Source organism: Dromaius novaehollandiae, chromosome 8 (genome assembly GCF_036370855.1).
Source record: "Dromaius novaehollandiae isolate bDroNov1 chromosome 8, bDroNov1.hap1, whole genome shotgun sequence".
NCBI lineage: Eukaryota > Metazoa > Chordata > Aves > Casuariiformes > Dromaiidae > Dromaius > Dromaius novaehollandiae.
In genome coordinates, this window is record NC_088105.1 from 24,101,935 (window position 1) to 24,115,107 (window position 13,173).

The window sequence follows — 13,173 nt, forward strand, 5'->3', positions numbered from 1 at the left end:
CAGGGCAGCGCAGCACCTTCCACGCGTCTGCCCAAGCTCTAACGCCGAGACTGTCAAATCGACACAGCTCCCGCCCTCCCTGCCAGTGCTCTGTACACAAAGCGCTGGGCGCAAATATGCAAGATAGACATTTTTTAATCATTCACTGACATTTGCACTGGATTAGCAGACAAATTTATACCGAACAAGCCAAATGACATGAGCTTGACAACGTGCTCCTCCGCGCAAGACTGCAGGGAAGACAAAATGTCTATTACATAATACTTTTGTATAAAATATTAATATTCACAGAGGAAGCTGTTGAACGGAAAGGTTGTTTTCAACGATTAGCAAGTCAGTGTTGTATAACCTTGTTTTTTTAACCAGTACACTTGGGATAGACAACAAGCTGTACTTTTTGTTGATAAAATATGACAAAACCAACTTTGTATGAACACCCATCAAGGTGGACAAAAAAAATCTCCTCGGAATTTCCAACTTCTCTTCTGACCTTAAGGCACTGCAAGAGCGTAGGACCGTCTCCTTCCGTAGTGCACAGCTTCAGCGAGCGGGTGCAAGGGTCCTTCCAGGCCCGGGCACTCTTTATGCAAGATCTCGCACTACCTGAGAACGTACAAATCCCCTCTCCTTCTCACACTGCGATGGCTGAAGAGCAGACAGTGCTCTTATTTATATGCATGTTATATGCATCTGTTTTCTCCTTAGAGCTACTGTCATAAGTTGCAAAATCCCTGCAGCAAGAATTAAGTTCTTCAAATCAAGTCTACCCAAAAAACAACACTGCTTTTAGCAGGCACGTTGGTATCTGTGGCATCAGCCGGGCAGGGGTGGGGCAGGCCCAGCTGCAGCAGAAACCAAGAGCAATCAGGAACACCTTTTATAGAGAAACTTATCTCAGTGCTGACTTCTAAAGAATGAAGTTCAAGGGGGGAAAAAAAACAGCATCTTGGCTGTGGTTTTGCAGCTATGGGTTGCACTGGGGCAGGCTCCTGCCTGCCCCATTGCTTCACTGCAAGGGCCGTAAGAAGCCCTCATGCTCACTCCTTCCTTGTGCGCACATCTTCTCACCACGGGCCCAGGGGTGGGTCAGTCCAGGGCATCTGCTGGGGACCAGCGATGCTCCGGGACACAGTCTGCGGTAGGTCCTGTCACATTTGCCAGCTCCACATGGGTGTCACAGATGAGACATCTAAAACAGCAGTAGACTTCTGTGTTTAGGCAGCCCCATCCATGGTTTTTCCCAACACATGGGGAAAAAATCACCAGGAGACATGACTCAGATAAAAATCCTGCACCAGTGAATCAGGAGGGCTTTTTATTCCAACTGCTTAAAACTCTACTTTGGGGATTGTGCAATTTTTTAAAATTTAAATGCATGGCAAACAGTTTGAAGAGTACTGTAATAAGGGAAGTAGCAATTGCTTTTAATTGTCTATCATGCCCTCTCCTTGGTCCAGAGGGATCTTCCACTGCAGTCTCCTGGTCTTCCAAGGAGACCTTTGTAACAGAGGACACCTGAGGTGCTCAGCTTTCAACAAAAAGACCATATGTAAAAAGGGCTCTTTTTAGCACTAATGGGGAGCAGGACAGGTCACACGCACTGGGCCATTTCTTCCTCTATTGACCAGGTAACACAAAATGTGGGACCGCAGTGCATAGAGGCGACTGCTCTCCTCTGCTGCTGGCTGCCAGGTGCTTCCAGCCTGCTTGCTCTCTTCCCCTCTTCACCAGTTACCTCCTCAGACAAGCAGGTCTTAAAAGCCTGGACGACAAATGGCATGCCTGCTCCTTTAGGGGAGCAGCATTTTATACCACAACTGTTGCTGATACCTTGAATTTCACAGCTACTTCAGCCTTAAAACAAACCAACTCTGAGGAAAGAAGAAGTGAAAGGAAGGAAAACTAGAGGTGGCAACAGTTTGGGGATTGCACAAACTACAGGTTTGATATCCCAATTTATCCACGGAAGAGGAAGACGACGACCAGGGAAGGCATTTCTCTCACAGCAGTGCCAACCAACGGGCCTTTGGTGCAGCCACGCTCTGCCCCAGCCCCGCTTCCCTCCGGAGCGCTGGGCAGCACCGGCATTTCGCTGGCTTCGCTCCAAGCAAACAAGCTCCCTCCTGCCGGGGATCCCGGCCGAGCACGCCGGGAGCTGCCGCGCAGAGGTCCTCCGAGGCCGCCTTCCCCGAGGGGACGGGATCCCGTTCTGGCAGGACTGGGAGAATATGGCTACAAAGAATATAGAGGTAACTGAAAAAAGCCTTTGATTAAAGAAATTTGTGGTGAGAGAAAGACTGAGGTAGCGCCAGTTAAAATTAACCATGTGGAAACAAGCGTTACTGATAGTATTAGAAAGTGCCAACTTGCCTTGTGACGCACTCGGCTTTTTAACCTGCCAAAACCCAAGACGATTCTCAACAAGCTCAACACTAGCAACGCTGGCTTTGGTCTTTACTAAGTTTCCTTGGAGTCCCTGAGGGGAAAAACGGCCTGGCAAGCAATCGGCACCCACTCTTCGCTAAATGGTTAAAAGGGAATTGCACTCAGCTCGCTCAGAGCAAGAGCTCTGAAGCCAACCCCATCCCCAATAAAAGCAAGTCACGCTTTGAAAAAACCTGGCTCAGAGTGTTCCCAAGGTAAGAGGCGCAGAATTGCTTTACAACAGTAATTACAATTGGCTTTTAGAAATATAACGCTGGTAGTTGCTGGAACACTGTGCCTTTCACAGACTTCCTTCTCAATATTTCAGCCTTTTTCTGGCAAATACTCACAAGCATAGGCCCCTAGCAACTCAGCAGCACAGCCGAGAGATTGAGCACACTTGCGAGATCGAGCACCAGCACTCGGACCCCAGCGAGCCTCCTGCACGCGTGCACACTCATGAGATTGTGTGTGTGTGTGTGTGTGTGTGTGTGTGTGTGTGTGTGTGTGTGTGTGTGCAGGAAATTAGTCATGTGCACAAGTCTCTGCACGGTGAAGGCCACCGACTTTCACTGCTTGTTAGAAAAAAGTGCTTAAAATGTCAGTTATGCAAAAGTACAGATAAATTTTTAACCAAATGCAAGTCTTCTGGGGAAAATTACTTCAATTTTTCTTAACATATCTTTTCTTTTTTTCCCCCAGAATGTAATCTTCCAATTACCAAAGAAAGAAAAAACAGAAGGGAAGGAACAAAAAGGAGAACCGTGTAGTCTAATTTCAATGCTGGCAAAAAAAATGGAAAAAGTAGAATAGCAGAAACTGAAATATCATGTTTTATTCGGTTTTATATAGTAACATTCGAGTGTAAGGTAAAGACTGATAATTGTGTTTGCCAAATATTTAAGAACTACAGGAGTTGTATGAATTGCTTACAAGATACAAATTGTTCTTTTGAGAAGAAAAAGGAAAAAAAACTTCCCCGTTCATCATGTGGTAAAAGAAACACTAACTAGCTGCAGCTCCCTTTGCACCCAGCTGAGAGAGGAGTGCACTGGGTTCCCCGCGACGTCACCTGTGACTCAAGCTTCCTCTCACCCCCAGCCGACATTCTGATTAAATTCTTTAAGCCTTAAGACTTAATCCTCGCTGATTAGTCAGCGCCCACGCACCGGTACGAGTAACCTCTCCTGGGGCTCCTGGGGGTGCAGGAGCACGCCAGGGCCGACACCCGGCCGCAGGGCCCCGGGGAACGAAGCACTGGAGCAAACGACACAACCGCCAACACGGTCAGGGAACACAAGCTGGGGGAGGAAAAAAAAAAAACCCAAAATCAGCCAGTGCTACAGGACCTGACTCAAAATCCACTTGTTCCCACTGGCTTCAGCAGGCTTTGAACAAGGCCTTGACACGCTGCGGAGGAGGAACGAGAACACCTGGAGAAGTGTAAAGAAGCAACTTCAAGGCAGGAAATCTCAGCAGAGTCGCTTCTCACAGAGCTGCACGGAGCCGCGGCACGCGGGGCTGCACGTGCTTTTGGACAAAGGCAGGCATCTAGCATTCCCCCCCTTGCATTTATTTGCTCATCCTCCCGTGGCTGGGAGGACCTCCTGAACGCACACCACCAACTGCACGAGCTTCCTCTTCCTCACCAGGCACGCGGTTAAGAGCAGGGTCCGCACACGGCACTTGCAGTCCCTGCACCCCCAGGCTACTACCTGCTCTCACAGAAGAGAAAGGGGGTTTTGGCGGTGACGGGAAACAGGACTGAGAAAGGGCTGGGATGAAAGAACCGTATTTCACACGTTCGGTTACACGTCAGGGCAACATACTCAGTTAATCTTTTTGTAGCGAGCATCTAATTGTTCGGGCTCTCCTCGCACGGCTGGAGAAACGCACAGGTTTGCTCCTATTAATAATCGCCCTCCCGTGCCAGCAGCACACAGACTCCCTCTGCTCTGAGCGCTGCTGCTCTGTAATTCCTCCTCCAGGCCTGGACACGCCGGGCAGGTTACTGTGCCCCCAGAGGACGCCAGGACCGGTGTGTATATCTGCAGTGTGCATGTCCGGATCTTACAAAATAAATTACTGCTTACGCTGCTTCCTTCTCTGTGTTACCTCGTGTTGCTTTTATAAACTTTGGAGCTTTATCAAAGTAACCTTGACTGCAAATAACAGTATCTATTTAAATATTGCTGGTTTATTATGTGCAGGAGAACGGACATGGCAAACCTAACAGGCAGGAGCCTCTCACACGGAGAGAGACGCAGGCAAAGCAGCAAGTGAGCTTGCTGTGGAAGCAACGCTTCCCGAGAAACAGCTGAGAAAATGGTGTGCAGCACAGAAAATATTACCAGAGTAGCATATTCCTAGGTCAGGACCTCATAAATCACTTCCAGCCATCATAAAAGGTTTATAGGGGATTTATAAATCACAAAGAACGAATACAATCCTGGCCTCGGAGCAGGGCTTGGCGAGCACATCCAAGATGGCAATCCAGAGCAAATAGCACCACACTGGCTCTGCATCCCCCAGCCCCTCGCTCCCGGGCTTGAAGGAAGGGGGCTGCCCCTGCCACCAGAAGGGCAGGAGGGAAAGAAAAAGAGACAGAAAGGGACGTGGCTACTTACGCAGCCTGCCTGGGATGAAAGCGCCTTCTCGACGGCTCAGCTCGCCGGGATGGAGACCTCCGCGCTGCTCCTGCCAGTTGCCCGCACGCCTCCTCTCCCAGGCGGGGGGCCATGCCCGCTTCCCGCCGGCGTTTCAGGGCGGGAAGGCCGTCCTCTCCCCCCGCGGCGCCGATCAAACACTGCTCTGAACGGGGGGCGCAGCTGCGGGCCCCGGCGTTGCCCCCGCCCGTAACACGGCCCCAGGCGCCGCGGCGGACGGACGGCTCCCTCCCCGCAGGGGCACCGCCGCTGCAGCGAGCGCCGCCGGGCTCGCTGCCCCCGCCCCGGCCAGCCTGCCCCCGCCTCCGCCAGGGCAGAGGGCCGCTGCCGCGCACCGGCCTGGCGGGAGGCGACGCGCCGCTTTCGGGCCCGAAGATGCGCTCTGCTGGCTGATTTGGGCCCCCGTGGTCTCGGCGCGGGGCGACGCCAAGGGCCGCGGCCCCCCCGGGCCCAGGCAGCCGGAGCGTCCCGCACGCACTGCTCCCCCGCCTCCCGCCGCAGCTGCGCCTCGCCCGCGGCGCCAGCGCTGACACGCGGAGCGCGCCGCCTCGCCGGCCCCGGCGCAGGGAGCTCCGCGCGGGCGCTCGGGGGCTCGCGGGGCCGCGGAGCACGGCGCTGCCGCCGGGACACGAGCAAACCCCGGCCCGGCTCGCTGCGCCGCCGGAACCGAGGGGAAAAAGGGGGGGGAAGGGGGGGGAGAGGGGGCACCCGAACAGCAAGCCCCGAGGCGGGGCAGGCGGGGGGCTACCGCCGGGCACCCCCCCCCCCCGCCGGGGCCGCCTCCCGCCGCCGCCGCGGGGACACCGACCTGCTCCGCGCGGTCACCGCCGCCGCGCTGCCATGCGGACAGGGCCGCACCGCTCCGCGCGGGGCTCCTGGCTGCGCCCCGCGGCGCGCTCCGCACCGCCGGCACCGCGACCGGGACCAGCGCCAGGGCCGAGCCGGCCGCGCAGGCCGCCGCCAATGGCGCCCGCGGCGCCGCGCATGTGAGCGCCGGCGCCGGCCCCGCCCGCAGGTGCCGCGGCCCCGCTGCGCGCCCGGCCGCGGGGGGAGGCCGAGCCCCGGCGCCCCGAGCGGGGCCGCACCGCCCCCGGGCCGGGCCGGGGCGAAGCAGCGGGCGGGGGGGCTGCGCTGCGGGGCCGAGCGGCGCGGCGCGGCGTAGGTGAGGCGGGAGGAACGGGGCGATCCCGAACGCGGCGTGTCCCACACACACACACACACACACACACCCCACCTCCAAACAGCCCCTTTGTCTGCTCTTAAGCTGAATGGCAGCTCTGGTTGGACACTGACCTGAAAAGCGATCAGACCTACTTTTTTTTTTTTTTTTAACGAGCTGGATGTGACCCATTCCTTCGAATCATATTGAACTTGATCAAGAATTTCATTTAAAAAATACTGGTTTATCTCGTTATTCCAGACTTTACTTCATCCCCATAATTTCCAGGAACTGCAGGGGATGGGAGAGGATCCTTAACTGCTCGTTTGGAGTAGCTTTATGGCCCTCTAAACATGAGGATCACCCCTTTACAGTAGCGATGCCTTTTAGCCAGACCTTCTTCTCATCTACACGCTTACAAGACACATTACAAGTTACAAATGCAAGCCCTCCTCGGCAGCACTAACTTCTGAGACCAAAAGAAAAGCAGGCCAGCCTGTCCTGCTCTCAGCTGTTTAGCACTATTTTCATACCAGCATTTTCCTCTGGTACAAAATTTTAGCAGAGTTCCGATTTAGTCTAATGAGTTGTCATTTATTTTAAGCTTTGGTTTGTAATACCTTCATTTGGGCTTTTAGCTATTTTCCTCTCCGAGATCATCAACACTTGTGTTATTTTTGGCCAGAATTTTAGACCTCACTAAGTGCTTCCTTAGCAAGGCGAATTTGTTATCTATTTATTTATTTGTTTTTGTTCTGGCCCAGCACCCAGGCCGCATGGGGTCTGTGACACCAGGGCTCTACACTGATGAAAGATTAATCGAGTTAAAAGCAGTCCAATCTGGTAAACATCAAAGGAAGGGAAAGCAGATAATAACAGGAGTTGCTGGCTGGGAAATCCTGACTCGCAGGCAGCTGGCAGCGAAATTCAAGCAGAAAAAAAAGGTTTTTTTCAAATGCCAGAGTTGGTCAGAACCAGCTGAAGCCGCCTTTGCTCAGCAGCGGGAGCCACCTTGCCAAGCCGAGGCGCGCACAGAACGGATGAGTAATGCTGGGGGCAGGAGGCACGAGACACCGGAGCTGGACAGATGCAGATCCAATTGCAGTCCGTCCCTGCCGGGGCAAATGCAAGTGCAAAAGCCTCGCCTCCCACGGACCATGTGCCGCACTGGGTTTTGTTGCTGGGTTTTTTCCCCCTCACTGGGATATGTATTTAAAGGTAACTCAACCTTTTTTAATTTAAAACTCTATATTCCTCCTCTAGTGTTTCTATCAAAGCCTTCCCACCCTGCCTCAGGTCTGGTCTGCCCTGGGCTCAAGCCTCAGTGCTTTGGGCTGCCCCTTCCGGCGCCGGCACCGGCTTTCTGGGACATGCTGATGTGGGATGGGAGAAAGAGGAGGGGAGTCACAAACCCGAAGGAGCTCGGGTCAGGATAAATCTATGTCCCAGCTATTCTGTTTTCCTGTTCTAGTCTATAGAGTTGTTCTGGCAGAAGTACAAATTAGCCAGCTTCAAGTTATTCCATATAATAAAAGAGATACGAGAAAAACACACAGCGGAGGAGAAAATGGCGTTCTTCTGCTCACACAGGTTTGGCATTGGCGCTTTACAACTGTTGCTTTGCTCTGTGGCTCAGAGGATTGCATTAGTGATTACTCTCGCAAGCAATAACAACGCAGGCATAGTGCCTCGCAGGGCATCTTCCACCTATTTACTTTTACAACTGCAGTTTAGTTTACATTTTGCAAATTCCCTAACCCTGATTACCCAAGAGATACCAGGTTTTTCCACCTTACCATTATCCCCACGCCTGGGTCATTAAAATGTTTTAGAAAATATTAGTCCTCCGATGGAGTTCGGTTTTGGCCAAGTTGAAAAAACAACAGCCTATTCTGAGAGATTTTCCAATCCTTCCACCCAAAGGCTTGTCTTTCGAATCGCTATCCCGTGCATCTCAGATATACCTGCCGGACACGGTCCAGCGGGTGCCCTGGGAGCCCAGGCCAAGGCAGCCGTCAGACACCGCAGACGGGGAGCGCAGGGGAGAGCCGGTGCCGACAGCAGAGGATGCCAGCGGCTCCTCGGGAAGCAACAGGGAAACTCCGCACTGGGAAATAGTTCAGCCCCAGCTTCGAGTGGGCTGACAGTTTTTTCTCCCAAGCCAAATTTAAGATGAAAGGGAATATTAAGACTCTGAAGAGGGTAGATGGGGTAGTTGCTCAGTAGGGGATGCTGATGGCAGCGCACATGAGAAAAGCAGCCGGAGGGTCAGCTTTTCCCTCCCAGAAACAGTAATTCGGCTTCATGGGAGGTGCAAAGCTTGAGGGGGAGCACTCTGGTTTAGAAAAGGGGGAGGATGCGTATGAGTCACTTTGGTTGGCTCCTGGCCACCGGTTCCCAGAGAAAAAAGCGTTTCTAAGCGCTGAACAGCTCTGCTCGTGGTGCCCACCCCGGCCAGGTGGCGGGAGGACAGGGCCACCGGTACAGCCACCCTTCCAGCCGGGCCGCCCAGCCGCCCCCGCGCCCTCCCGCCGGGCGAGCCCGACCTCCTGGGCAAAGTTAGGCAACGGGCTGGGCTGGCAGCCCTTCCGCTGCCCCGCGGCCGGCTGAGGCTGGCAGCGGCCTGCGCTGCGGAGGCCACCGGGAGAGCCGGCCCCAGCGCGGGCAGCTCCAGGCGCTCCCCTTGCTCCGGCACCGTCTGGCACTCCTGCCGCACGGCCGGCCCCGCACCCGCGACCCTGTGCCAGAGCTTCCAGAAAGTCTGCTAAACTATGCCAACCACTTCTCCTTTAGCTGCAATCTTATGACAGCCTCAAAGATGTCTAAGCAGCTCAGAGAAGCGTAATTTTTCCACTCTAAAAGTCATTGCAAAACTTTGTCCTTATCATTCTAGGTACATCTACAGTTTTAGCAAGTTTTTTTTACTTCCTGTCAACCAATTTTCTTTGCTGCTTTATCACTCCGTCCTACACGATCACCCAGGCCCACGCCTTGCTTCTGAACGTCCTCTTTGGACAAAGACGCCGTCTCACTACCTGGCCTTCGTGCTGGAAAGAGACGGAGTCTCTCTACTGTACAAAGTGAAAATGATTGTTTTAAATAAAACACAATTTCTTCATCCTCCTTATTACTTCCGTAACTCCACAATGGTCTCGCCAATTCTTCTGGTTCATTTGAGACAGTAAAAAGTCATTCGCTCAATGCGCAACGTAGCCATGTAAAAACAGCACGAGGCGTTTGGAGCAGGAGGCCTCATCCTTCACGACGACCACAACCTGCACGTGTTGAACAGCAAGGGGAGCAGCCGTGCTTGTGTGTACGACAAGCGGCGCGTGTTGGCCCGCTGCAGCTCAGCAAAGCTTTTCGCGGGAAGGCAGAAGCAACAGCACAGTTTGGGCTTGCCGCTCCTGACTGCACAGGAGATCGAGTTTGCATGAGTTTTCACTCTCCATCCAGTGGAAGCACCACCAGATGGCCAATCTCCCTCCCTCTGGTACTTCTCAATACAGGACTATAAAGTCACAAGATATCCGGAGACGACCCGGAGGTTCAGCGCTGGCTGCTGCTGGCAGGGCTACGGCGTGCGCAGGCGTTAGGGACAAGGTCCGTCTCGCGCGGCCAACCCGAGATGGAGCCTGCTGCAGAGTCAAGCGTCGCCCCCTTAGCAGGGCACCCTTGCACCGCCGCCAGGCCCCGGCTCAGCAGCGTGCAGGCACCCCACCGAGGCGGCGCGTGCCTTCGGCCTGGGCGGCCTCAGCTCCCCCCCTTCTTCGTTTTGCACCCAGCAACTTCTGTGGTCTCTACCCTTCCTGCTCACCCTTGTTTCCACAAATGCTAAACACTGAGCATGGGGTAGGAAATAACAGTTAAAAACCTGGCATGCCCAGAATTAGCAGGGTAAGAGCAAAAGAGGCCTTCAGCTGTCACAGCGTGTCCAGCCCAGTTAGCTGGAGCTATTTCCCGGCCTCCCCCCGGGACATTTAAGTCTGTTATTTTCTTCCTCAAATCATGCTGGAAAATCTTTCTTCCCTCTTCAGACTTTGACTGACTTTATAAAATGGCTCTGGCACTTTCTGTGTACAAATGACACGATACAACATCTAAGTGCCCTACCTGGACCTAAGAAAGTGGCGGTCTTTAAAGAAGTGGCAATCTTCAGAGTGCTTAGCTGTAAACCCCGCCAGCACTTCACCTGTACTTCCCCAGTCCAACTTACAATAGTTAGAGCTTGCTGATTTTGGTATTTCTTTAGAAGTTTTCTTAAAATAGCCTGGTCACAAGGACAAAATGAGGTGCGCAGCTGGGCAAAGCTTTCTGAACAGCAGGAGCAGAGAGGCGAGAAAGAACATATGTGGGCCCAAAACGCCCTGAGCCTGCAAAGAGCCATTCGCATGGCTGAAGATTAAGGACTCACCCAGCTGGACCATAAAAAACCTGAGCTGCAGAAGGCAAGGCAAAAACAGCCAAAAAAATGGGGAGAAGGGGGAAAATATATCATTTTATTTCTTACATGCTGCATCTCCTCTTTGTCTCCCTATTTGCCCATGGGGCAAAGAAACCACCACTCCTTCTGTAAATGGAGAGTGGAGAAAGCTTATCTGAAAACAGGGAGCCTTAATCAGGGGCCTTGGGGCTGTTTTCCCACCGCGACACCTGACATGAGGCTCTGTGGGAGCCTGCAGAGTCCCAGGCCTGCCAGCACAGCACGAAGAGAAGTTGCTTTTGCCTGAAATGGCTAGATTAATCTTTCCACTATGGCTGCAGCCCCTTCTGCTAGCTCCCTGCACGTATTACAGATCAAACAAAACCACTCGCTTCATTCCAGCGTCTCTACCCAGGGGAAAGCATAGCAACAACGTGATATAATTACACCTCTGAAATCCTCTTCCCAACGCTTCTTCAAATACAGGGACAACAAACAACAGCACTTGGATCCCCAAAGCTTCTCCAATTAGATAGCCACGGCCCAATTAGCACCACGCTACCACCCCCCGGCAGCACAGCACGCGCTGGAGATCCCGCTGCTCCTGCGATGCCCGTGCACGGCCGCTGTGCAGTTCAGCACGCCCGTTTGAACCTGCTCCATCCCTGCCTCCAGGGCGTGTGCAAGGGAGGAGTGTCACACATACGTGCTGTCACAGGGCAGCAAGTTACCTTAATCTCTGAATGCCTGAGTATGTTCTGTCTCCTCTGTGTCTGCCTTCAAAATGAAAGTTATTTGGAAAAAGCACCGACCATATTTTCAAGTATTACACAGCAGTGAATTCACTGCCAGGGCTGTATAGCCACCAGAATGCAACAAAACGTGTACCTCCTGCAACCCCAAACAGCTCCAGTGTGTTTTATCGCCATACAAAAAGAGGTAGCAGGAGAAGGAAGGTCTGATCATACCTTAATCCCGAATAATATTTTGGTTTGTCAAGTTAATAATACTTTCTGACATAATAAACTGAAATTAGCAGGTGGTTTCCCCTGCTTTGCACAGAGGCTGTACAGTGATTCATGGCTGATCTTGTGCTGCACCCAGGACCGCGGGGAACGGGTGATGGAAAGACCAGAATAGTTTTATTTTTCTGCTCATATCTCTATGGCTAAAGATTCATATCTGTGCTCCGGCTCTGCAGGAATATGATGCAACTGATTGGAGTTGCCACAATCCTGAGCGTGGCAGAAACAGTCATCGCCTTCCAACATGGTTGTGTTTATACGGCCACGGAGGCACATTCACTGCTTCCCTTTGATTTTGATGTGAATCTGAGTTTCCCCAAAATGTCACTGAAACTTTCTGAAATGAGTTTGGCTCGAGAACAGTGCTCACTGCAAAGGGCTGTCCTTGAAAAAATACATGTGGTAGACCTTTTAGACATTTAAATACACAGAAAATGCTCTTTTAGTAGCTATGTCCCCACCTCCCTCCTCTGCGCTATTCCGCAGCAGACACCCCGAGCCCTTCCTCTCACATCTGACGAGAGAAAGAGCGCCCGGGCGCTGCTCTCGCTTGGCCTCTTCCACGTCTTTCTATACCCCAAATTCTCCCGGCGCTGGGTCTCCCTGGCCGCTGCTCCCCGGCCCCCCCGCCTGCCCCCGGCGCCCCCTCCCCCGCCCCGGCCTTACCTGCTGCCCGGGCTGCGCGGCCGCGGCCGCCCCGCCCGCTCCGCCTCCGCCTGCCCGCACGGGGCCGCGCGCTCCCGCCGCCGCCTCCCCTCGGCCTCCTCCTCTCCTCCTCCTCCTCCTCCTCCTCCTCCTCCTCCTCCTCCTCCTCCTCCTCCTCCTCCTCTCCCGGAGCTCCCTCTGCTGTCGGCCGCAGCTGCGCTCCCAGCGCGGTGTGAGGCAGCCGAGGGGCCCCGGCGGCGCGGCGCGGTGCGGCGCGGCGCGGTGCGGTGCGGTGCGGTGCGGTGCGGTGCGGTGCGGTGCGGCGCGGTGCGGCCGGGGGGCGCCTCGTCCTGCGCCCGTCGCTGCCGGGCCGCCCGCGGAAGCAGGAGGAGAAGCGTCCTTGCTCGGCGGCCGGCGGGGATGGCCTTAGTGCTGGAAGCGTCGGCGCTTTAGGAAACACAGCTTTAGCGCCTCTTGGTCGGGCAGAATTGGGTTTTCCACCCCATCGCCGGCTGCTGTTTCGCATCGGCCGGCAGTGCAATGCCGTGGCGTAGCTGCACACCCGAAGCACTGATTAATTACAGCAGCCATCAAGGGAGAGGAAGGGAAAATTCAGGCCCAAAATGGTCAGGAGTGAAGCATTTGCCCCTAGCGCGAAGCCTGTGCAAATTGCCGGGTGCCGGTTCCGCCTGGGCGGTGAGCGGGCCGGGCCTGGACCACGCCGGGCCCCTCGGGCGGCACCTCCGCGTCGCAAAGCGCCCAGCGCCGCGGCCTGCAGTGCCTGGACGGCGGGCCGAGCCCCTGCTGCCGTTCGCGGGAGGGGAGCGCGGG

At 54.3% G+C, this 13,173-nt stretch overlaps 1 protein-coding gene across 9 annotated transcripts in view; it reads right to left on the minus strand.

The window, feature by feature from the left end:
- Positions 1-12,470, minus strand: part of LRRC8D (leucine rich repeat containing 8 VRAC subunit D) — a 57,847-nt gene extending 45,377 nt beyond the window's left edge. For 2 of the 9 annotated variants that reach the window (XM_026116508.2, XM_026116507.2), the window contains exon 1: positions 5,052-5,815. The gene's annotated coding sequence lies outside the window, so the exon portion shown is untranslated. The other 7 variants (XR_003261659.2, XR_010390205.1, XM_064515938.1 and 4 more) reach the window with 7 other exon arrangements.
- Positions 12,471-13,173: the final 703 nt, after the last annotated feature.